The following is a 23,798-nucleotide window of genomic DNA, read 5'->3' on the forward strand; positions in this document are numbered from 1 at the left end:
TTGACACTTGATGATCTTGGTGACATGTTTGTCTGGTACTGTGCTGGAGATGATGCTCTTGGCAAGATTGTCAAGCTCATCTTGCTTCTTTTCTTCTGTGGTGAAGTCTGCCTTCTGCTTGTTCTGGACTTCATCGAATGGATCCAGGGAAGGATCAACTGGAATTCGTTTGATAGTTTCGGTGATGATGATTGGTCCATTGGTGATGACTTCCCACATTCGGTAATGTTGGGCAACGAGGAAGCTTTCAAGCCAAAATTTCCATATGTCGTATTTTTCAATACTAAACATAGGTAAAGAAGATAACCTGCCATGGTTAGTCTCCATAACAACATATAACAGCAATTAAGAGCAAATAACAAGCACTACTTGAAAGAAAAAGGTTTTTCGAGACCTTTGAGAAAAAAGATCTAGTTCAATTAGAACCTAGTCAGAAACAGACTGTTCTTGCGAACAACCTGCTCGGATACCAATTGTTAGGTCCGGAGGGTCTCGAATAGGTGTATGGGGGGGAATACACCTATGAGCTATTTTTACAATTTCCTCTAAAAACAGAGGGATCTCAAGAATGAGATCAAAACGAAACTTTACACGCAAACTATGACACATGTTGACTGAAAACAGTTTTGACCAAACAGGGTTGACGATTGATACTGAAAACTCTTCAGTAAGGAGTTATCAGTTAAGTTATCAGTTAAGTCACTGGAACTTAACTGATGCACGTTAGGGCTTCAGTCGTATTTGCTAAAACAGAGATGATATAAGTCTTCCTGACTATCAGAGGATAGATCAGTCAGACTGATATCACATGCAGCGGAAATAAACTTGTTTCGTAATAGCCTCGGTTGAGCATTTTGTTAGTCTTAGGTTTCTCTTTGCAGTTATTCACTATTCAATTTATCAACAGTAAGAACATAGATAAGAATGTAAAGACAGAAAGCTGTAAATAACACACAGAGTTTTACGTGGTTCGGAAAACACTTTCCTACATCCACGGTCGGTTGATCAGACCAACAATCCACTCTGCAAGTGCTTAACTGGTGCACTGCAAACCGTACCGTGTGCTTGCCGAGTGCACACAACCGTTTCACTGAAGAGACCTTACTTCAGTACCCACGCTTCGCTCACGTCGGATTTCTCACTCCTAGCACGACCTTGCACTAGGATCTCACGGAGTCAGAGTACCTTCCTGAACTCCTTTTCACTCAAACACTCGGTTTATTTCTCACGAAATGAGGTTTGAAAAACTTGCCAACTAGACTTCAAAGAAAAAGTTCTTTGGAGCAAGTTTTGACCTGGGCTTCTGGGTAAACAGATATATGCCTAAGGTCTAAGAGAATGTGTGTAATCAGTAGTGACTGATTTTGGCTTTAGAATTCTCTTCTTTGATTCAAGCTTTGGGGAGATTAAGCTTTAGGCTGAGTAGCAATTTCGGCAGAGCTTCAGCTAAGGTCGTTGAATCGGTGAAGATTGAAGTTGATCCTTGAGCGCAATTTATTGGAGAGGTCTTGAATAGATTCGTTGGCGGAGAACGTCTTCAAGATTTCTTCCGTTGGAGAGCAATTCGAATTGAGGGATAGGAGATGTGACGTCTCTGATAAAGTAGCCACCAAATAGGAATGACCTCTGCAGAGAGGGATGATCCTGAGATCTCTGCATTTAATGCAGTTGTACTGTATAAGCACGTGGCTTCCTTTGAACGTTGGAAGTTCAGTCTGAGGAAGAATGTTTAACTGATACTTGACTTTAGTATCAGTCTGCTGAGTCCTCGAAGCACGCATTAATTAATCACTTCTGAACTGATTCTTCAACTGATACTTCAGTTGGTATCTTCAGTCTTCAGTCCTTCAGTCCTTCAGTCTTCAGTCTTCAGTCTTTAGAACTGCTAACTAAACTAGAAACAAACTCTAACACTTGTGTTCAAAACAGTTCTAGTCTATTAAAAATTAAACCTAAGAATTTTGGTATCATCAAAATAAAACCTAATATTCCATGGGGTTCCCAACAGTATAATAAAAGTGAACAACTATAGAAATAGAGGGTGTAATGAATTGATTTTGCTTGGCTTCACTTAGTGTCTTGGTAATGGCCAATCCAGGCTCTTCCAACATCTCTGTGGAATCTTCCTCTAAATTTGCCAAAAACTCTAACTTTGTCACATCCTCATCCAACAAATCGATTAATTCATCACCATCCAACAAAGACACAGGAACCTCCTCGGTCTTGGGCCACATTAGCGTCTCAGCAACTGGCTCTTCAACAGTTAACTCCTTGTCATTGTTGTCATCTACCTCTATGTCTAGATCTTCTCCCTTGCTCTGTCGTACCATTTCTCTCACCCAACTAACAACTTGATTGACGTGAGTCTCAAAACATTTCACTGTTGCGTCAACAAACTCAACATCATGTTGTGTCGATTGAATGACTGACATGGTTGCTTGTACGAAGGATTGAAGGGTTCTCTCAAGAGAAGACTTCAATTGTATTTGGGAGTTATGCCCAATCTCAATCTGCCTGGGCAATTTCGCCAATGTTTGTATGACTTCATGGCGTTGGCTCTGTGTGACTCCATACTTTGGAATTTCTTCAACCACAAGGTTGATGTAATCCCAAATATCAAGATATGCTGCCATATAATTCCTATATTAAGCTTAGAGCATGGCCACACGGGATGTATATCTCGAACTGTCCTTCCTGATGTGTCGACCGCTTCTTCTTCCTGATCCAGGGGCTGCTCTATATGGTCAAAGTCAGAGTCAGAGCCAGAGTCAGAGCCAGAGCCAGAGCCAGAGTAGAAAGCGTCTGCTCTGGCACGCTCCTTTCCCTCAGAGTCAAACTCAGAGTAGAAATCGTCTGCTCTGTCAAACACCTTTCCGTCAGAACCAGACTCAGAATCGTCTGCTCTGTCTGCAACAACTTCTTTGATGCAGTTTTGTTTAAAAAACCCCGCGTTCGTGCTGTCCAAGGAAGACACCAGTTTTCTTTTCAAACTACGGCGTCCCTGCATACACAGCACTTAACACACGGATTAAACGCACTGGAGGGAGAGAGTAAAAGTAACACGAAAAAGCAAAAAAAAACTAATTAAAAACAATAAACAAAGTGACACAATTAAAATGCCTAAAACCTTCCCCGACAACGGCGCCAAAATTTGACTCAACCTAAAACACTTGTAGATTGACTTGTAATAGGACAAGGACATTCTAGCAATGGTAAGTTGACCCAAAGTCGTTTCTCAAGGAAGATCTTAAAGGGCTTCTAATTGTATCACAAGAAAGCGGTAAAGGTTGTCGTTTGAAAGCAGTAAAATTAAACTAAAGCTTGGAATTAAAACTTAACTTGAAATTAAACTTAAAAATTAAGTAGGCGGAAAAGAATTATACTAATGCTTGTAAATTAAACTTAACGTGGAACTAGACTTAGAATTAACTAGGCAGAAAAGAACCATTAACTAGGCAGAAACTCAAATACTTAAGCATAAATAAATTACTAACCCTAGGCAGAATTAAACGGAACATAAATACGAAGAAAAAATAAACTATAAAACCTAGGCAGAATTAAAAGCATAAAGTAAAGACGAGTTGAATTTAAACGCTACTAGGCTAAGAATTTAAATAACTTTAATTAAAAGCTTCTAAACTAATTTGACATAAACGAAATTGCATAATTGAAAGCAAAACATAATTCATAACGAGGCAAAGAAATTAAAGTAAATACGAAATACCATAAAACGTCGCGAGGATGCAATCACTGTCACTTGATTACAACTCGAAACGAAGAACTAACTAAAACTGAATTGAATGCTAACTTAGAACGAAAACTAAAGAACTATGAAAAACGAGAATTAAACTAAGATTGTTTTGATTGCCTAAGGTCGAAGCTACTCTTGATCCGAAGGCTAAAGGATTATTTCTCGTGATGATCATTAAGCCCTATATATAGACTGCCCCTTCATCAAACCCTAATGTCAATCAAGAACGGCCAAACTGGGCCTAAAAGATAAACATCAAGGCAGGCGTGCGCGCACAGGAGAATGCAAGGGATAACGTGCTCAGCAAGTCATGGCAACTCTGGCAAGTGATTGCAAGCTCTGGAACGATGCGCGTGATTGCCAGCGCTGGAACTCAGCTCTGTAGGCTCTGGAATATTCAGCTCTGGAACAGTGTTGGCTCTGGCGAGTAAAGTCAGCTCTATAGATGTAATCTGCTCTGGACGAATAAATGCCAGCTCTGTTAACTTTAGCTCTGCACAGATGAATGCCAGCTCTGGCAATGGAAGTCTGGAAAGTCCGCTCTGTCGAGATTGGTCAGCTCTGTCAAGTTCAGTAAGCTCTGGCTATGGATTGTTAGCTCTGGCTCTGGCACGGGAAATCCACTCTGACGAATGGACTTCAGCTTTGTCAGCTCTGGACACCACTTTAAGCCCAAAATAGCCATTTCTTATCCAAAAACTCGAACAAAACATTCTTTCTCCTATTATATCAAAATCTCCTGATGAGGACTGGAATACTCATCAGCGCTGTGCTAAGTAGTTTAAGTCTACTTTACCTGATTATTGTTATTATTATCAAAGGAACTAACGAGCGCATGCCTAATTAAAAAGACTTGCTAACAAATGAATACGAAGAGTCAATCAGCCTTGGCCAAAGTGCAGAGCTGCGCGGCTAGAGCAGCGCAGACCAGAGCAGTGCAGCAAAGCTGCGCGGCCAGAGCAGAGCTGCGCAGCCAGGACTTGGCAGCGTAGACGAAGAAACGGACTTGACAGCGTAGACAAAGAAACGGACTTGGCAGCGTAGACAAAGAAACGGACTTGGCAGCATAGACAAAGAAACGGACTTGGCAGCGTAGACGAAGAAACGGACTTGGCAGCGTAGACGAAGAAACGAACTTGGCAACGCAGACGAAGGGACCTAGCGGTGCAGACTTGCCTGCGCAGCTCAAGGAACTACTCAACACGGGCAACGAAGGACAGCGCAGATGGGTCAAATCAAGACTAAAGTGTATTAAGGCCTTAAAGGGCCTAAACCCAATTATTAGAATTCATGGGCCTAAGGCCTTTAGGGCTCACTTTCACATCTATAAATAGAAGGTTAGCATTAGCATTGAAGATCATGATTTATTTCTGAGCAACACTTGTAATATGTAAAGACTCTCTCAAAGTATAGTGAAACCAACGAAGAACTCCCGTGGACGTAGATCATTTATGATCGAACCACGTACATCTTGTCTCGTTTATCGTTTCTTAATTAGGGTAAGATTTCATGCTTCACCATCTCCTTCAAAGCATTAAACAAACCATAAACGCACCAACTTCCAGAATATTTAATTCATAATTAGCACAATCAAACCCCCAAATTAAGAACAATTAGGCATAAATCACTACAGCACGACACACATCCTATTTTTTAGGGATAAAAAATTCAAATTTTTTAGAATGTCACCTAAGTTCAAGCTCCCAGAACTGGCTTAATGTGGGCAGTTGCCTACACCAGATCCCAATGTTGGTGGTAGCGCAAGCACATAGGACCTAGAGGTTGCCTAAGTGCGAGCTTCCAGAGCTGCCTTAGCGCGGATATTAAGTGGAAGGAATTTTTTAGAATGTCACTAAAGTTCGAGCTCCCAGAGCTGGCTTAATGTGGGCAGTTGCCTACTGATTTATGCTTAATTGTTCGTATTTTGGGGGTTTGCATATGCATGTTTTAAGTTAAATATTCTGGAAATTGGTGCGTTTATGGGTTTATTTTACGTTTTGCAGGAGATTCTGATTTTATAGATGGAAGAGTGTGATTTTGGAGATTTTGGTTGAGAATGGCGTATTCTAGCTTGCGCCAGAGCAGAGCTGAAAAGCCCGCGCCAGAGTAGAGCTGACTTCATAGTCCGAGCTGAAATCTCCAGAGCAGAACTTCCCTAGTCAGAGCAGAAATCTACAGAGCAGAACAAACTCGTCAGACCAGAACTCATATCTCCAGAGCTGAACTTCCCTAGTCAGAGCTGGATTCTCCAGAGTCAACATATTTTGCCAGAGTCAACATATCCACAGCTGAATTCCAGCTCTGCCATATTTGCCAGAGCTCGCTAATTCCAGAGCTGACTTCTAGCTCTGCCTTACCTTTCCAGAGTTCGCTTATGTTTCCAGAGTTAACAATTTCTCGCCAGAGCTAAGATTACTTGCAGAGCACGATCCAGCTGGACTTACCTTTGAATGCACGATTCTATTTCCTAAAGAGTCCAGTTTTGCAAGGCGAGTTTGATGAGGATTAGGGTTGGAATGAAGTCTATAAAAGGGGCCTGAACGTGAATGAAGAAATACATCTTTTGCCTCCGACATTTAGTTAGACATCTTTTTTCCTCCGGCACTTAGTTAGACTTAGTTAGATTAAATCTTTGCCCTAATCTTTAGTTTCCGCCTAGGTAGCCAAATTAAGTTTAGGTTTTTATTGCTTTCTTAGTTCTTCTAGTTTTAGTTACTTCTTGTTCTAGTTTATTTACAAGTTTAGTTTAGTTTTAGATTTGTTTCGAAGATTGGGATTGAGTGACAACAATTTCATCTTTGCGATATTTTATGGTATTTCATATTTACGTTTATTTACTTGCTTTGTTTAAATTATGTGTTTCTTTAAATTATGCAATTTTAATTCTGCAATTTTAATTATGCAATTTCAATTATGCGTTTTCATGCTTTCCTTTAAATTATGTAATTTAGTTTTATGCTCATTAGATTAGAAGCTTTTAATTTACAAGTCTTTAAATTCCTAGTTAGTATTTAAATTCCAAGTTTCTTTTACTTTAATCGCTTAATCTTTACTTTAAGTTCGTTTAAGTTCTTGCCTAGGGTTTATAGTTTCTTATTGCTTACGTTTTTAGCTTTGTTCTTTGCATGCCTAGTTAATTCTCTAGTTTAAATTCAAGTTAAGTTTAATTTCACGTTAAGTTTACTTTACAAGTTCAAGTTTAATAATCCACTTTACTGATTTCTCGTGACATAATTAAAAGCCCTTTAAAATCTTCCTTGAGAGACGACATTGGGTTAACTTACCACTACTAGAGTGTCTTTGTCCTTTTGCAAGTCAATCTAGATGTGTTCTAGTTAAGTCAAATTTCGGCCGTTGCCGGGGAAGGTTTTAGGGGTTTAGTTGTGTCACTTTTCTTTCCGTTTTTACTTGCTTTCTTTACTTACGTTTTGTTTTTACTTTTCCTCCCGCCGGTGCATTTGATCCGTTTGTTTAGTGTTGTGCATGCAGGGACGCCGTAGTCTTAAAGGCAAACTTATGTCTCCATTGCACAGTACGAGCGAAGGGATTTTCAAAAAGAACAGCTGCAAAGGAGTTTTTGCAGACGACAGAGTAGACGATTCTGAGTCTGACTCTGAAAGAAAGGAGCGTGCCAGAGTAGAAGCTTTCTACTCTGACTCTGGCTCTGGATCGAACGCTAACTCTGACTCTGACTTTTCAGAGCGGACAGTAGAAACGGAAGAAGACAAGCCTACAGAGCTTCCAGCCAGCTCTGACTCTGACCGTCCAATGCAGACCAGACACGGCAGAGCAGACCATAGACACGAAGGAGGAAGCCAGCTCTGACTTTGCTGACCGATCAGAGCAGAATACAAACAAGGAAAATAAGGAGATGGCGCAAAATACTCCGACATACATGGGCGATTTTGCGAGACCCATCATTGAAGCTACCAACTCTGCCATAGTTCTACCCACTGCAGTTTGCAACTACATCTTAAAGCCTAACGATGCCAATCTGTTGCCATTGTACCATGGGATGCCTAATGAGGATGTACTGAACTTTATTCGAGATTTTTACACCCAGATACAGACGTTCCCGTTCCTCAACATCACGGAGGACCAATTAAAATTGAAGTGTTTCCAATATGCGCTGAAGGATAGAGTACGAAGTTGGTTATTATCCTTGCTGCCAAATTCGATCACTACTTGGAATGAAGCTTGCGAGAAGTTCATGCTCAAATACTATCCAAATCATAAGACGCAAGAACTTCGTACCAAAATTATGGATTTCACACAAAGAGCGGATGAGCCTTTTCATGAGGCATGGGACAGATTTCAGGAGCTACTACGGCAGTGCTCGCAACATCAACTTGCACCAACTATGGTGAGTCAATTCTTCTACGATGGATTGTGGCAGACTTCCCAATTTATAGTAGATAGCACTGCCGGAGGGAACATAGCCCGTAAGACCGCGGAGGAGCTCAACCAAATCTTCCAAACACTAGCCGATAGTTCGCAACAAAAGTTGGTCCGTGGTAAAAGGGTCGAGGCCAGCGCTGTGTCACAGAATAGAGACTTGCAAAAAATAGTTGGCCTCAATTATGCGAGAAGTACAGCAGCTCAAGATGAGCAAAATGGAACCGCCCCCTGCCCCTATGCAAAATGTACAGCCTTGTGGGATCTATGGTGATTTTAGCCATGGAGTTGATCAATGCAATAGAATGGGCGAATTCACACCGGAAGGGCAAGCTGAAGTTCACTCTGTGCAATGACTCCAGAGCAGACCGCAATTTGGGCAGAGTTTTAACCAAGGCCAACAGAATTTCAATGGTGGATGGAGAGGACAACAGCCCTATGCACCGCAGCCAAACTACTCCCAATAATATCCACCGAGGTACCAGCAGCAAGGGAACTTTCAGCGCAACCAACAATTCCAGAATGCACAGCAGATGCCACCGCAAAAACAGTCTTTGGAGGAGACTATGCAAGCTTTTATGGAGGTTAGCAAGCAGACCTTGGAGTCTCAGGCTGCCACTATCAAACGCCTCGAGACAACTGTGGGGCAGCTATCGGGAACCTTGAGCCAATTGCAGCAGCAGCAGCAGTCCGAGAAAATAAATCAGGCACTCGCTATTACAAGGATGCCAGAATAGAGAAGGAGGCCAGCTCTAGCGAGGATGCCAGAGCAGACTAGGATGACAGCTCTGACGGGAATGCCAGAGCAGAGAAGAGGGCCAGATCTGAAAAGGGCGCCAGAGCAGAGAAGGGTGCCAGAGCAGAGAAGAGGGCCAGAGTTGATAAGGCGGCCAGAGCAGAGAAGAGCGCCAGAGCAGATCAGAGGGCCAAAGTTGAGGAGGGCACCAGAGTTGATAAGGCGGTCAGAGCAGAAATTTCACAAGTCCACTACGCCATATCAACCACCGAATCCAAGCCCACCTCTGCCACCATCAATTTTTTATCCAGCCCAACCACTACCGAAACATGAAGATCCGGGCAGATTCATTCTTGGTATTGGTTTGGGTAGAGCTGGAGAGTTCTCGGGCATGTTAGACTTGGGTGCGGCAATCAATTTGATGCCGTTTGATATATTTCAGAAATTGGGCAGGAAGAAAGATGAGCTTAAATGCACGAATACGAGACTTCAACTAGTTGATGGAGCAATTAGCAGCACTCATGGTTTGTTAGAGGATGTCGAGGTCACGGTGAGAGGAATCAAGGTGTTAGCAGATTTTGTGGTGCTCGAGGCAGGGCAAGGTATTACAGGAGAGAATGGGCAGCTTGTTCTGCTTGGCCGACCTTTTATGGCTACTACCCAGACGCGCATTGATGTGGGTTTTAGAATTTTGAGTATGGCCGGGTCTGGTAGATCGGTAACGTTCTCAGTTTTCAATAAGAAACCTGCTATTTCTACTTCTTTAATGCATATCTGTTCTTTTGCTGAGATCTCTGACCATGTGGAAGAAGTGGGAATTTTCAGCGCTAACAGTCTTTTTCTAGCTCTGCCTAGCGCTTCAGCTCTGACGTTGGATGCCAGAGTAGAAATTCTTTCGCCAGCTCTGACGAACCCAGCTTTGAACAGTCCGCCAGCTCTGGAGAACACTTACCAAAATGTTGTTGAGGAGAAATTGATGAGCACCAGCCCGGAAGAGGACGAAATTATACAGGATTTTCTTGACAATCTGCAAGATGAGGAGGCCATTGAAGATCAGTTTTTGGACAAGTTGCACCTCGATGTAAATGCAGTTCATGAAGTACCACCACTTTGAAAGAAGAGGCCGCAGTTGAAGAAGAACGGGGTGATGTGCTGACATGCAATGATGATATCATGCAAGGAGTGCAAAGTGTACTGCCTTTGGAGGAGAAGGAAGAAAGGAGATCTCGACCTAGATCTTGGTTCGAGAAAGTGATGAATGTGATGAGCACTGCTTGCTCATTAAGAGGACCCGCAGCTGAAATGGAGGAGGATGTGTTATCACAAGGACTAATTCAGCTGACATTTCATAGTGACTTTGGTTAAGGGTTCCTCTACGTCGGGTTGGCGACTTTAAAACTAACGTTTGATGGGAGGCAACCCACTGTTGGTTTGTTTTAGTTTTTGTTTTTCTTATTTTGTGCTTTTCGTTTTTGTGTTTTCCTTGTCTTTGGTTACTTGTGCAGATGTTTTGATTTTGGGTGTTAATATTTTATTTCCAGCGCTGCAATTCTACTCTGACTTTGCCACCAGCGCTGAAGAATGCCAGCGCTGCATTTCTACTCTGCCAAAGGCCGCAAACCCTACTTTTCGCCGCCTCTCACAGAGCTTATGATTTTCAAATGTCGATGTTCAGGGAAGTTTTTTCTAACTCTTTTTATCTTGTACCCTGAGGACATGGCATGCTTTAAGTGTGGGGGAGTGTCTTGTTTTGTTGCATGCTTTCAATTGGGCTATTGATCTCTCTATTCTTAGCTTTCTCTTTGATACTTGCTAATTTTTATGAATTTGTGGGAGAGAATATGGTCTTCGATGTAAATTTCAGGTTTGTGAATGAATGGTGGTTATTCTTATTTTGCTTTTGATATATGTTTCTTGATTGTGAAAAGAATTATGAGTTTTGTTGCAACACGATTGTAAGTAAGTAAAACGTGATTTGTCAGGTAGATGCTAGAAGGAGTGTTGTCATTGTGATTGCCTACGATCGTATCTGTATCTGTTAAATGTGTAAAATGCTGGACGAATTGCCAGCTCTGAAATATCTGGCCAGCTCTGAAAATGACAGTGTTGAGTCTCTGCTCCTCTAGTCTAACTATGAGCATGGAAAACCACGTTAAAAGACTTTGGATTACATCCAAATGGTTTTTATTTCATGAATTATGGCTCAACTGTCGAAAACTTAAGCACACAAAGTGTGAAAAATGGTGATATTGATTATAAAGGCGATCACATTAGGGAATTCACTTCTAGCGGAGAATTGGGTCTGATCGAATTACTTGCATTACTGTTTGTTGCTTCGTAAACTTTAAGTTACTTGCATAATCGAGAGATATGTGTTGATCGGAAAATTTCGAATTGGCTTTGTTGAATGTTTAGATGGAAATAAACATCGTTGAAACCAATCTCTTCCTAGGATTCATACTGATTTTGCTTGAGGACAAACAAAAGGCTAAGTGTGGGGGATTGATTTATGCTTAATTGTTCGTATTTTGGGGGTTTGCATCTGCATGTTTTAAGTTAAATATTCTGGAAATTGGTGCGTTTATGGGTTTGTTTTATATGCTTTGCAGGAGATTCTGATTTTATAGATGGAAGAGTGTGATTTTGGAGATTTTGGTTGAGAATGGCGTATTCTGGCTTGCGCCAGAGCAGAGCTGAAAAGCCCGCGCCAGAGCAGAGCTGACTTCATAGTTATAGCTGAAATCTCCAGAGCTGAACTTCCCTAGTCAGAGCTGAAATCTCCAGAGCAGAACAAACTCGTCAGACCAGAACTCATATCTCCATAGCTGAACTTCCCTAGTCAGAGCTGATTCTCCAGAGTCAACATATTTTGCCAGAGTTAACATATCCACAGCTGAATTCCAGCTCTGCCATATTTGCCAGAGCTCGCTAATTCCAGAGCTGACTTCCAGCTCTGCCTTACCTTTCCAGAGTTCGCTTATGTTTCCAGAGTTAACAATTTCTCGCCAGAGCTAAGATTACTTGCAGAGCACGATCCAGCTGGACTTACCTTTGAATGCACGATTCTATTTCCTACAGAGTCCAGTTTTGCAAGGCGAGTTTGATGAGGATTAGGGTTGGAATGAAGTCTATAAAAGGGGCCTGAACGTGAATGAAGAAATACATCTTCTGCCTCCGGCATTTAGTTAGACATCCTTTTGCCTCCGGCACTTAGTTAGACTTAGTTAGATTAAATCTTTGCCCTAATCTTTAGTTTCCGCCTAGGTAGCCAAAGTTTAGGTTTTTGTTGCTTTCTTAGTTCTTCTAGTTTTAGTTACTTCTTGTTCTAGTTTATTTACAAGTTTAGTTTAGTTTTAGATTTGTTTCGAAGATTGGGATTGAGTGACAGCAATTTCATCTTTGCGACGTTTTATGGTATTTCGTATTTACGTTTATTTACTTGCTTTGTTTAAATTATGCGTTTCTTTAAATTATGCAATTTTAATTCTGCAATTTTAATTATGCAATTTCAATTATGCGTTTTCATGCTTTCCTTTAAATTATGAAATTTAGTTTTATGCTCATTAGATTAGAAGCTTTTAATTTACAAGTCTTTAAATTCGTAGTTAGTATTTAAATTCCAAGTTACTTTTACTTTAATCGCTTAATCTTTACTTTAAGTTCGTTTAAGTTCTTGCCTAGGGTTTATAGTTTCTTATTGCTTACGTTTTTAGCTTTGTTCTTTGCATGCCTAGTTAATTCTCTTGTTTAAATTCAAGTTAAGTTTAATTTCACGTTAAGTTTACTTTACAAGTTCTAGTTTAATAATCCACTTTACTGCTTTCTCGTGACATAATTAAAAGCCCTTTAAGATCTTTCTTGAGAGACGACATTGGGTTAACTTACCACTACTAGAGTGTCCTTGTCCTATTGCAAGTCAATCTAGAGGTGTTCTAGTTGAGTCACCTACACCGGATCCCAATGCTGGTGGTAGCGCGAGCACATAGGGCCTAGAAGTTGCCTAAACGCGAGTTTCCAGAGGTGCCTTAGCACAGAATTTGAGTGGAAGAAACTTTTTTAGAATGTCACCTAAGTTCGAGCTCCTGGAGCTGGCTTAGTGTGGGCAGATATCTATACCATATCCCAACGCTGGTTGTAGCACGAGCGCAGGGGACCCAAAAGTCGCCTAAGTGCAAGCTCCCAGAGTTGCCTTAGTGTGGGCAAATATCTATACCATATTCCAATGCTGGTCGCAGCACGAGCGCAGGGGACCCAAAAGTAGCCTAAATGCGAGCTCCCGGAGCTGCCTAAGCGCGGATATCAAGTGGAGAACTATTCTTGTAGGTTGCCTAAGTGCGAGCTCCCAGAGTCGATCCTAGAAAAGTATTCAGAAAGATCAGAATCATGGGGGGCGCCTAAGCACGAGCTTTCAGAGCTGACTTAGCATGGACACCCAAAAAGCCAAAATACCAAAATGGCACGCAGGGTCAAATCCTCAATAGTAATCTAAAATTGAATACTAATTTGAAAATAGGGGAACAATACAGAATAAAGGGAGAAATAAAATTATTACCATTAACTAGTGCGCGAAAATAATAAATTAGGAAACGAACATTTATACAGGGCAACAAGGTTTGTACGTTTACAAAATTGAAAGGGACACCCAAAGTACAAGGAAAAAGTACATATATGTTGACTAAGAAGGAGGGGCTTCAGGCTAGGCAGAGGTCGGAGCAGGAGTAGGGGCAGGGCCGGAGGCGCCAGAGCTGGGAGAAGTAGGGGCACGACCCTCAGAGAAAATAGGCAAGAGCTTAGAGGCATCAACGTCAGGAAAGGGGTCCGGATCCTTGGACAAATCCCTAACCAGAGAGCGCATGAAGTTGGCCTTGTCCTTATAAAGTTTAGCCAGCTCCGCCAGGACTTTCTCTCGAGAGGTAGAGGGGGTAGCCGAATCAGATACCACCGGGGGAGGAGGGTATAGCCCAAACTCAGTAAAGGACCGAGGCGCAGCCCTGTCCCCAGAAAGATCCCGCACAAATTCCTGAAGGGACTCAAGAAAAGGGCTGGAGTATACGGGCGCCTCTAGGACCTCTTCGGAGCAGATCCCCATGGTGAACTGCTGCAATGCCCGGTCCAGCACTGGATACCACCACTATGGGCTGGCGGGGGCCTTGGGATCTATCCCTAGTTTTGCGCACAAAGCATTGTTGTCAAGAGACCTCATCAAGGCCCTCAAGTCCAGCTTGGCCATCTGCTCAGGGATGGCCACAGTCATCTCTACCCCCTGCTGCCGATTTCTATGATCATGTAAGCCAGGGCAGGGACAAACCTCTTTAAAAATTCGGGTTTTGCAGAAAGCGTCCATCGTCCTTTCGAAAAGGGGCTTGAGAAACTGGTGGCCTTGGAGCGACAGGAAGAATTCTAGTCGTTGATCATGGGCCCCGAAGATATACCCTTCCCAATAAGCCTTGATACGGGCCTCTCTCCATCTTTTCTTGGACTCATCGTACTCCTTGGAGTACCGCTCCTTAAATCGGTAACCCAATTCATGGGTCTCCCGCTTAGCTTCCTGGAAAGCAGACTCCAGGGAGTTCTTCTTGACTTCCAGCTCTTCGAACCTGTTCTGTGCATGACTCAGTGCTGCCACCGGTTGGGCAGCTTCTTTCTCTTGCAGAGCCAGCGCAGCTCTGGCCTGGTGTAGGCTCATCTCTACTTCGTCGAAAAGCTCTACCCTGCGTAGAGCCTCAGCCTTCTGGGCCTCCTTCTGGAAATTAACAGAGGATTAGCAAACACATAAAGAAAAAGAAAAAGGACACAAAAACATCAGGAAAAGGGGGGGAAAATGTACCATCATGTAAGTGCGACTCAGTGATTCAACCAGCGCTGTGCCCGACATCTCGCTGGCAAGGGCCTGGTCATTTGGATGGACCCAGACTAGCATTTGCTCGTAATATTCCCGCCTTTCCATAGTAGAGACAGAACATATCAGAACGATGGTCCGTTCCTCAGAGCCACCTCGGGGCAGCTCTGGCTCCCGAGCGGCAGATTTGCCAAGGCGAATCGCCCTTCTTTTGCGGGCAAGGGCCTCCACCTTCTCCTCGGATGGATCTCTTCTTTTCCTCTTCGGAGCCGTCTTGGCCGCTCCCAGGCGGAGGGTAGAAACGGGCTCTATGTCAAGAACTTCTATGTCGTCATCGACTGGCTTTTCTCCTTCTTCCTCGTCCCTCAACCTGGTATGGATGGTGGATACCTGGGTGATTTGCTCCAGGACTAGACTAGGGCGGCGTTGACCAGGATGAAATGATGTGTACAAGATGGGGACTGAGGACACGCCCTCAGTAAGAGGGATGTCGACGGAGGTTGGGATGTGGGTCGGACCCCCGAAGTCTTGGGAATCGCTGACCGTCTTCGATGTGTCAGCCTCTGAGGGAGCAGTCTGGGAGTGTCATCGCTGGGAGCAACCTCATTTTTGGTTTCCGGGGCTGGAAGAAGGCCCTCACAGTCAGCCATCCAGTCCATGGCTGAAACGAGTAAGAGAAGGGTTAGCGTCAAACATATCTAAAAAAAAAAGAGAGAGAGAGAGAGAAGAAGGGGAAGGAAAAAGGGGAAAACGACAACGAAAACACACTACAAACGCATTACCTATTTTGGATTTAGGGAAACGGGAGAACAGCCCGCTCGAGGCCAGCACTGAATTGTTCTCTACTGAGCGCCGGGAAGGAAAGGGTCAGTCGGAGTGAATGGCGTTAAGCTTATCAAAAATAGCTAGGTTATGGTCAGAGGGAGGGGGCAAAGTGCGGAGCGACTGATTGTGCCTTTCCGGGTGCCAGATCACATTGGCGACCCGAGCATAGGCACGCCAAGTCCCTTTATCAGTAGAAATTACACAGTATTTATTTATGAAATTTTTGTCAGTGGAAGGCAATTTCCTCATAAAAGAGGTTTTAAATTTTTTATTGGAAGAAAAGCTATAGTGAGTGTTGGTCTTCTTCAGGATTTGGGTTTGACAAAATAGCTCGACCGTATCTCGGCAGCCATGATATTGTAATAAAATGTGAAAGAAAAATGATCTTCTCAGAGCTGAAGGAGCAAGTTGATAAAAGGGAACATGATAATGATTGCAGATTTTTACGAGGAATGGGGGTGGAGGTAAGCGCAGCCCTGCTACAGCTTGTTGTTCCCAAAACATGATGCTATTTTTCCATAGATTAGATGGGCCTTCTAGGGATTTATTATCGGGAAGACGAAAAGTTAAACCAGGGATGGGTCCTCGTAGAACTTTTTCTAACCACCTCATCTCCTTTATGGTCATATAACCGATGGCGGGACAGAGTAAGAAGACATCTTATGTGACTCTACTGTAAGTTTATGAAGAACTTCCCTAAAAATAAAAGGGGACGATAACAGCCTCTAGTACCACGCAACACGAGAAAGAAAAGGGCAGAAAAAATACCTAGGTCGGGTCGCGAGAATGCGAGATGAGCGAGCAAGGTTCGGCAACTGTCAAGAAGGCGTCGAGCAAATGGCGGGAGCATACGATGGACAGAAGAGGCGAAGATGGGAAAATAGAAAAATGGAGACGAAGGATGGATATATATACTTGAGGGTGGCATAGAGAACGAGGGTTTCATCGGTCCGGTCAAAGAGCGACACATGGCGTTTTCAAATGGAAGTTACAGTTGAAGGGGCGCCTTTTTTCTAAAGAAGGATAGATGATTAGACGGGTCAGGACCCACTCAACTGATGGGCATTTAATGCGCGACAGAGGGAAAAGGGCAGCACTGGACATGAGGGGTAGAAAGGGAAGGGATGATTGAGCGTGAGAAACAAGAACGCTCAATCAGACTGGGGGGAGTAGCTGATGAGGAGTAAAATATGCGTAAGGCAGGTCTGAAAGTACCAGGGTGGTCGTCAGCTCTGGGAACAAGGGCGGAGCGAAGAGTCCGAACAGTGCATTTCCGAGAAAGTATAAAGGATAAAGGCATCAGGGCCATTTCGGGAGAATTCGCACACCACGCGAGACAGGGCTGAAGTAAAGAAAGAATAAGCAGCGCTGGGGATTGACCAGGGCTAGTGTAATCAGAAGTGGGATTCCAGAGCTGAAAGATTGATGCAGCCCTGGAAAAGACCAGCAGCCCTGTCGGTTGACAACAACCTCGGAAAGATTCTCTTTAACCGCCAGGGTCACTTTCAGCTGTATAATTACTAATTTACCCTTGTATTAGGCATCTATAAATAGGAAGAACACCGCTCATTGTAAACACATGCAATTCGAACTTTAATACCATTCTCTCTTCTCTTGCTTTGATTGTTCTCGTTCTATCTCTACCGATTTACCAACACACTGCAGGTGAACCCCTTTACTCATAATCTAAAGGTGAAATTATCGAACTCACCAACTATGTGAACACATTGTTACAATAAATAACATTTTCTAATGATAATGTGTTCAATTTTAGGCTTAGGATGTTTACATTGAAAACGTCTAGTCTAGGAACTACAAATGTATTATAAACTTCGAATTTACAATGAAGATCTAGTTCCTATTCATGATAGTTGTTGGTTTCTAAAGGTTTAACCTAACATTACACAACAACTTCATGTTTTTCCTCCACCACCACCACACCCATGCGTCTCATGTTTTTTCGATGTATATATAAACCGAAGAGATAATCTAACCGTCGGAAGAAGCATTTGTAACACCCTTAATTTTCCTTACTATTGATAATTTGAGATCTACCATTGAGAGCACTGAGATATAAGCAATAGCAGAAGATGAGATGAAATATCCGAATAGATAGAGATATTAATATTTAAAAATTCAAATGATGGAGCTAGTGAGTAAATCACCATGAGAGAATGAGTACTGATAGACATGATGATCGAATTGAGAAGAGATGATAGTTTTTAATACCGAGTGAGGAGGTATATATTTTTTTGAGAGAGAGAATATTTTATGATGATACTCGGTTAGAAGTAGAGTCGATGAGAATAAGAGAAAATCAATATAGAGAAGATGGAGGAGGCGGCACAATGATCAGATCAGATCCACCGCCGTCGCCTCATCAGATCAGATCCATCGCCGCTTCATCAGATCCGATCCGCCGCCGCCGCCTCATCTTCCGCCACCTGACCAGTCCCTCCTCCACGCCGCCGATTTCAGAGGATCGGATCTCCTCCACCGTCGCCGCCTTATCCTCTACTCCGATGAATTCTGCCCAAGCGGCGCGCTGAAGAGAGAGAGAGGGAGATGAGAAAGAGAGAGGAGAGAGCGGCAGCCGCTGGAGAGAGAGAGAGGGGGGATCTCCTCCACCGCCGCCGCCTCATCCTCTACTCCGACGAATTCCTTTCAAGCAGCGCGCTGGAAAGAGAGAGAGGGAGATGATACGGAGAGAGGAGAGAGCGGCAGCCGCTGGAGAGTGAGAGAGGGAGATGAGAAAGAGAGAGGAGAGAGAGAAGGGTAGAATAGTCATGATATACAAAAAATGACCAAAATTTATGTTTTTTCAAATGGTGGACAAAATTTGATGTTGTATGTTAAATAGGGTCATCCGACCCTATTGTTTCTTTTTAGAAGTGGGACAAAAATGAGTAAGATGGCCAACGGTGCGTAGTTAATTAACATGTGCCTAATTAATTTAATTTAAGCAACATTAATCAGACCAGCTCTAATTCGGGTAATTCGGACAGGATCCGGCCCGAATGTCTTTATCAGCCTGCATAAGTCAAACCCCCGCGGTCAAAAGCTTTTAAATAATCAAGGCACGACAAAAACAAAGCTAAATCCAATTAAAATCAACAATTTAAAGGTGCCATTTGGATTACGATACGACTAACCTAAAACTAAATTTTAGTACTTTATTCAAATTATAAAAAAAAAACTAAATTTTAGTACTAAAGAAGAGTAATAAAAACTGATTTTTGTTGTTGAATAAATGAATTTATAAGAGATGGTGCTCTTATTTATTGGTGACTGCTTCTTTCATCCTTACATATGTGTCGAACTTTTTATAAATATATAGTATATATTATCAAAAAAAAAAAATTATGTTGAATCGAATTTGAAAATGAATTTAATTTTAAAATGAAAAATCCAATTTCATAATATACAATTGTAAAGTGTAGCCAAACTTCTCATTTTACTATCGTACTTGGCGCTATTCTGTACTTTCTAAGTTTTCAATGTAATAATAAGAGAAAATAAAAGTAAAATTGCGTAGTTTTTTATATACAAATTTCGATGATCGAAAAATTTTGTGGGGATTTAAAATCAATTTTGATTCTCAAGAAATCCCAAAACCGCTTTACAGTGATGATTGAGTGCCATCTTGCTGCTCAAGTTTGGGAAATGATAAAATTGTGGCTGAACTGCTCTTTAAATACATACTAGTACTCTCATCCGTGCGATGCACAATGAAATTGAAATTATCATTGCAACGAAATTGAAATTATATAATATTTTAAATGAAAATAAATATAAATATTAAGCTAAATCAAAATATAAATAAATGCAAAATATGATTTAAAAATATAATATCAATTACTCAATAAAATTCCAAATTTAAAAACGTAATTTTCAACTATATAAAAAATATAATCATAATTATAGTTATTAAATAATTTTAAATTCTTTGATAATGAAAATTAATATACACATTATTATTATTATTATTATTATTATTATTATTATTATTATTATTATTATTATTATTATTATAGAGTATCCACTTAATAATAAATAATTATTTTCATACACAGACATAAATAAAAAAAGTTGTAAATTTTTAATAAAGAGAAAGAAAGTAAAATATTTTAAAATTTCAATAACCTATTCAATTCGTTTTAGATTCATTTTTGATGATTTATATATCACATTAAAGATCTTATATATCATTTTTGATGATTTATATATCATATCATTTTTGACGATATTTAGAAAAGAATTAAAATTAAGAGAGAGAAAAAAATTGTAAAAATATTGATGGAAGAAGAGAGAGAAAATATGGGGGGAGAAAACTCCTCTTTATATATAGATGTGGAGGTGTGTAATGATTTTAATTTTTTCATCTCAGAAGGCCAGGAAGAGAGGAAAAACAAGTGTTTAATTAATCTAATTTGGCAATGCATTGTGTGGAAGATTTGGAAAGTGAGAAATGATATAATTTCAATGAAGGTGTTTTGGATATTATTAAAATTTGAAGATTAATTCTTAATCTATACATATATTAAAGCATAGAAACTTGGGGGAATGTGCAGAATTTTTTCCCGCCAGTGCAAGGCTTGCTTTTATCCACTGAGTATTTGCCTACAAAATTTATCCAATGGGTAAATATAATTTATTGCAGTAAAATTGATACTTTCTACTTTATACAACTGTATACAACTGCTTCAATTAATCTATAATTATATAAAAACACAAGTTTGGGCTGCAATGGTTTCCGCCAATTGAGGCATTGGTTTGTCCAATGTATAAAGTGAGTTTTGTTTTGTCTATTGGAAATTGTGTGACTGCATTTTGAGGCCCTGCAAATGACTTCTTTTGAGGTGCATTTAATGCTTCAATTAATGCTCCAAAATATACACACACTTCCAACGGCTTATTACAAAACTTAGCCTCCAAGATTCTTCCTTTATATTTCTATCTCATCAGCCATTTTTCTTTGTAGCTTCTCTTTCTCTTTCTTTTTGTTCTCGACAGCTTCTTGCTTCAATGCCTAGAGCAGCACTTTTTCTTTTTTGCTCCTCTTTCATTTCTCTTTTTTCATTAGCAGCTTCTTGCTTCAATGTGTTTCTTTCTTGATCTTCTTTCATTTCTCTTTTTTCTTCAGCAGCAATGCATAGCTTTTTACTTCAGTATCTTTCTTTTTCGATCCTCTTTCATTTCTCTTTTTTCTTCAGCAGCAATGTCTCCAGCTTCTTTTCTATGCAACTTCTTTCTCTAAGCTTCTTGCTTCCATTTTTACATTTTTTCATTAATGCATAAGCTATACATCATTTTCTTTTCTTTCTTTTTTTATATCTACAGCTTTTTTTAATGTATTTCTTTCTTTTACTCACAGCTAATTTTCTTCCTATTTTATGTTTTTCTTTCTGTTTTACATCTTTTTTTTTGAAATAGGTTTTACTACATCTTTAGATTCTTTCTTTTATTTCTTTTTTATATCTTCAGCTTTTTTTTCATATTTTATGTGTTTCTTTCTGTATTACTACATCTTTAGATTTTTTTTCCCTATTTTCTGCACTTCTAAGCAAAACATTATTATAAATTTATAATAATGTTTTTCAGGCAATTTCCTTTTATTATAGATTTCCTATACACTATTTCCTTTTATTATAGATTTCCTATACACTATTTCCTATTATTATAGATTTCCTATTTTTTTCAGCTAATTTTTTATTCTAAATGATTCGGAGTCTCTTCATAACTTAGTAGAAGGTAAATTATTTCTACAAAAAAGTATATTATTCGAGTTTTCAGACTAAAGTAAAAACAAATCATTAAGATAAGGTACATAGATGACAAACAGTAATTTTTTTCTGAAGAAATATGAAGAAAATAGTAACATATGAAAAAACAATAATCAATACTTAGCTTTGATAATACTTATCTGTAACTCTCAAAATCTGAACTATGTTTTTTGCTAGATATACCAGAATATCAAAATCTGCAGAGGTTATGAGAATATCAAATTTCAAAGAGTCAGCAAGATATATTCGAATTGGCTTCTAAGTAATTTACAAAGTCAAACCAAGGCGGATTTCGCCATTTCGGAGGTAGCAAAAAAGAATGGTCTTTTTTTTGTTCTTTTTCTTAAGCAAAAATAATTTCAAAGAGGCAGCACATATTTTAAATGGTTTTGAGTTAGCAACAAGGAATGGTTTTTGCCTTTTGGTTCTTTTTTGTTTCGGAGATAGCAACAACAAATGGTTTTTTATTTTAAATGTTACTGATAAAAAAAGAATAGTTTTTTTGTTCTTTTTCTTAAGAAAAATAATTTCAGAGAGGAAGGCAGCACATATCAAGAAAGCTAAAAAATTCAACTCATCTGTAAGCAGCCAAAAAAAATTCCGAAAGAAGACAAATACTACAAGATGACACAAATGAAAAAACAAAAATCAATACTTTTTTTAGAAAACAAAAATCAATACTTATATGTAAAGTTTTCAAGCTTTGGTGTTATAATCTTCGGCTGAGCAATAAAAAACAAAGTCAGTAACAATTTCACAAAGTAAGAAAATTTAGTGAGTAGCAATTTCGCCTGAGCAATACATGTTTGGTTTTCCAAACAAAGAAAAGGGAAACAAATTGAATGAAACTAAGGAGAATAGAAAATTTAGTCTGAGCAATTTCATAAACACATTACCAAAACTTAATTCCTAAAAGTTAATGCCTACAAAAAAAAAGACTATTCACCAAGTGAATGTCGATGAGAGGACGGCGAAGGCGGTGAGAGCCACCACGACAGGAAGCAACGCAGAGAGAAGAGGAATACTGGAATTGAGATGCAGACGAGGGAGGAGGGGCTGGAATTGAGATGCAGACGAGGGAATAGGGGAATTAGAGGTGATTTCTATCGTCTGGGAAAAGAGGAGATTTACGGCTGGAGAAGTGGGCGGCGCAGTTGATCTTTTGTGTGTAAACCCTAAATTGAGTAGAGATGTGTGGTTATACCTGCAAAATATGTAATGGGCTTTTAGCAATATGTATTTAAATAATTAATGTATAATGGGCTTTTAGCATGTAATTTTTTTTTATAAATCATGAAGATATTGAGTCAGCCTCACAAATCACGAGAGTAATTAAATTATAGTATTTGTTACTTTATTAGTATTTTATTTCATTATTTAATCTATTTGGCATAATTTTTGGTCTATATAAAATTATAAATCATGAAGATATTGGGCTCAATAATCTATTATTTTAAATTTTTATATTTATGTAAAATTAATTTAATATATTTTAATTAAATATTGAAAACAATAATAGAAAAGTAAAGAAAAATTCACAATTGCAAAATGTGATATTATGGAAAGTAAAGAAAATATTTAAAAAAATACTAATACAAAAGAATTAAAAAGTAGATTTATTCAAAAAAAGATAAGAGTGGAGAGAGAAATTTTTAAAATTTTAATATTAAAAAAAATATTAATATTTATATTTTAAATCAAATATCTTAATATATTAAAGCACAGTTTTTGGCTGAAAATTTTCCCGTCAATGCATGCTTCGTTTTATCCACTGAGTAATTTTTGCCTTTGTTGTCTGCTAGGGATGGCAATCGGGTACGACGGGTACGGATATTGACTATCCATACCCATAACCACGAACTAAATGGATAGTGGTTGCTAACCACGAAACTTATCTAAATTTTAATCTAAACTATCAAACAACTAATTTATAGTATTTATATTTTAATCTTGGTCTATCAAACACTAAGATATGACATATCTTTAATTTTATCATTTTGACTTATCTCATCAATTACAAAAAAATAAATAAATTATTTGAATAAAATATTAAAACACCTATAATTTTCCTTATATATAACGAATTAGTAATTTGATTACATTTTTAATAATGTAGTTTATGACACTTTGAAAGTAAGATAAAATCATTTTTAGAGGTGTTTGACTTGAGTGATAAGGCATGATTGATACAATAATTCATCTTAATCAAGTGTTTGATTTGCATGATCGGGCCCGTGATTGATAATCTAGCCTGCATCTAATCATCTAATTGAGTGATTATTTAGCACCCCCAAAGTTAGGTAAATTATTTAATCACTCCTCAAATCCTATGCATCTTATTAATCATATCTATCTCATCCATCAAACTAAACATTTCTTTGTTTATTAAACACTTATCATTATGCTTTTCTTATTATGCTAATTACGAAAGAAATATGGACCACGCATCGCGTAGGTATAATACTAGTT

General features: G+C 39.5%; 1 long non-coding RNA gene across 1 annotated transcript; it reads right to left on the reverse strand.

Moving 5' to 3' along the window:
* Positions 1–21,341: 21,341 nt before the first annotated feature.
* Positions 21,342–22,649, reverse strand: LOC130987533 (uncharacterized). Its single transcript, XR_009089788.1, has 2 exons — positions 22,257–22,649; positions 21,342–21,526 (listed from the first exon to the last, which is right to left on the reverse strand). It is a non-coding gene; the product is annotated as an uncharacterized LOC130987533 (long non-coding RNA).
* Positions 22,650–23,798: the final 1,149 nt, after the last annotated feature.

Source organism: Salvia miltiorrhiza, chromosome 6 (assembly GCF_028751815.1).
Source record: "Salvia miltiorrhiza cultivar Shanhuang (shh) chromosome 6, IMPLAD_Smil_shh, whole genome shotgun sequence".
Classification (NCBI taxonomy): Eukaryota; Viridiplantae; Streptophyta; class Magnoliopsida; order Lamiales; family Lamiaceae; genus Salvia; species Salvia miltiorrhiza.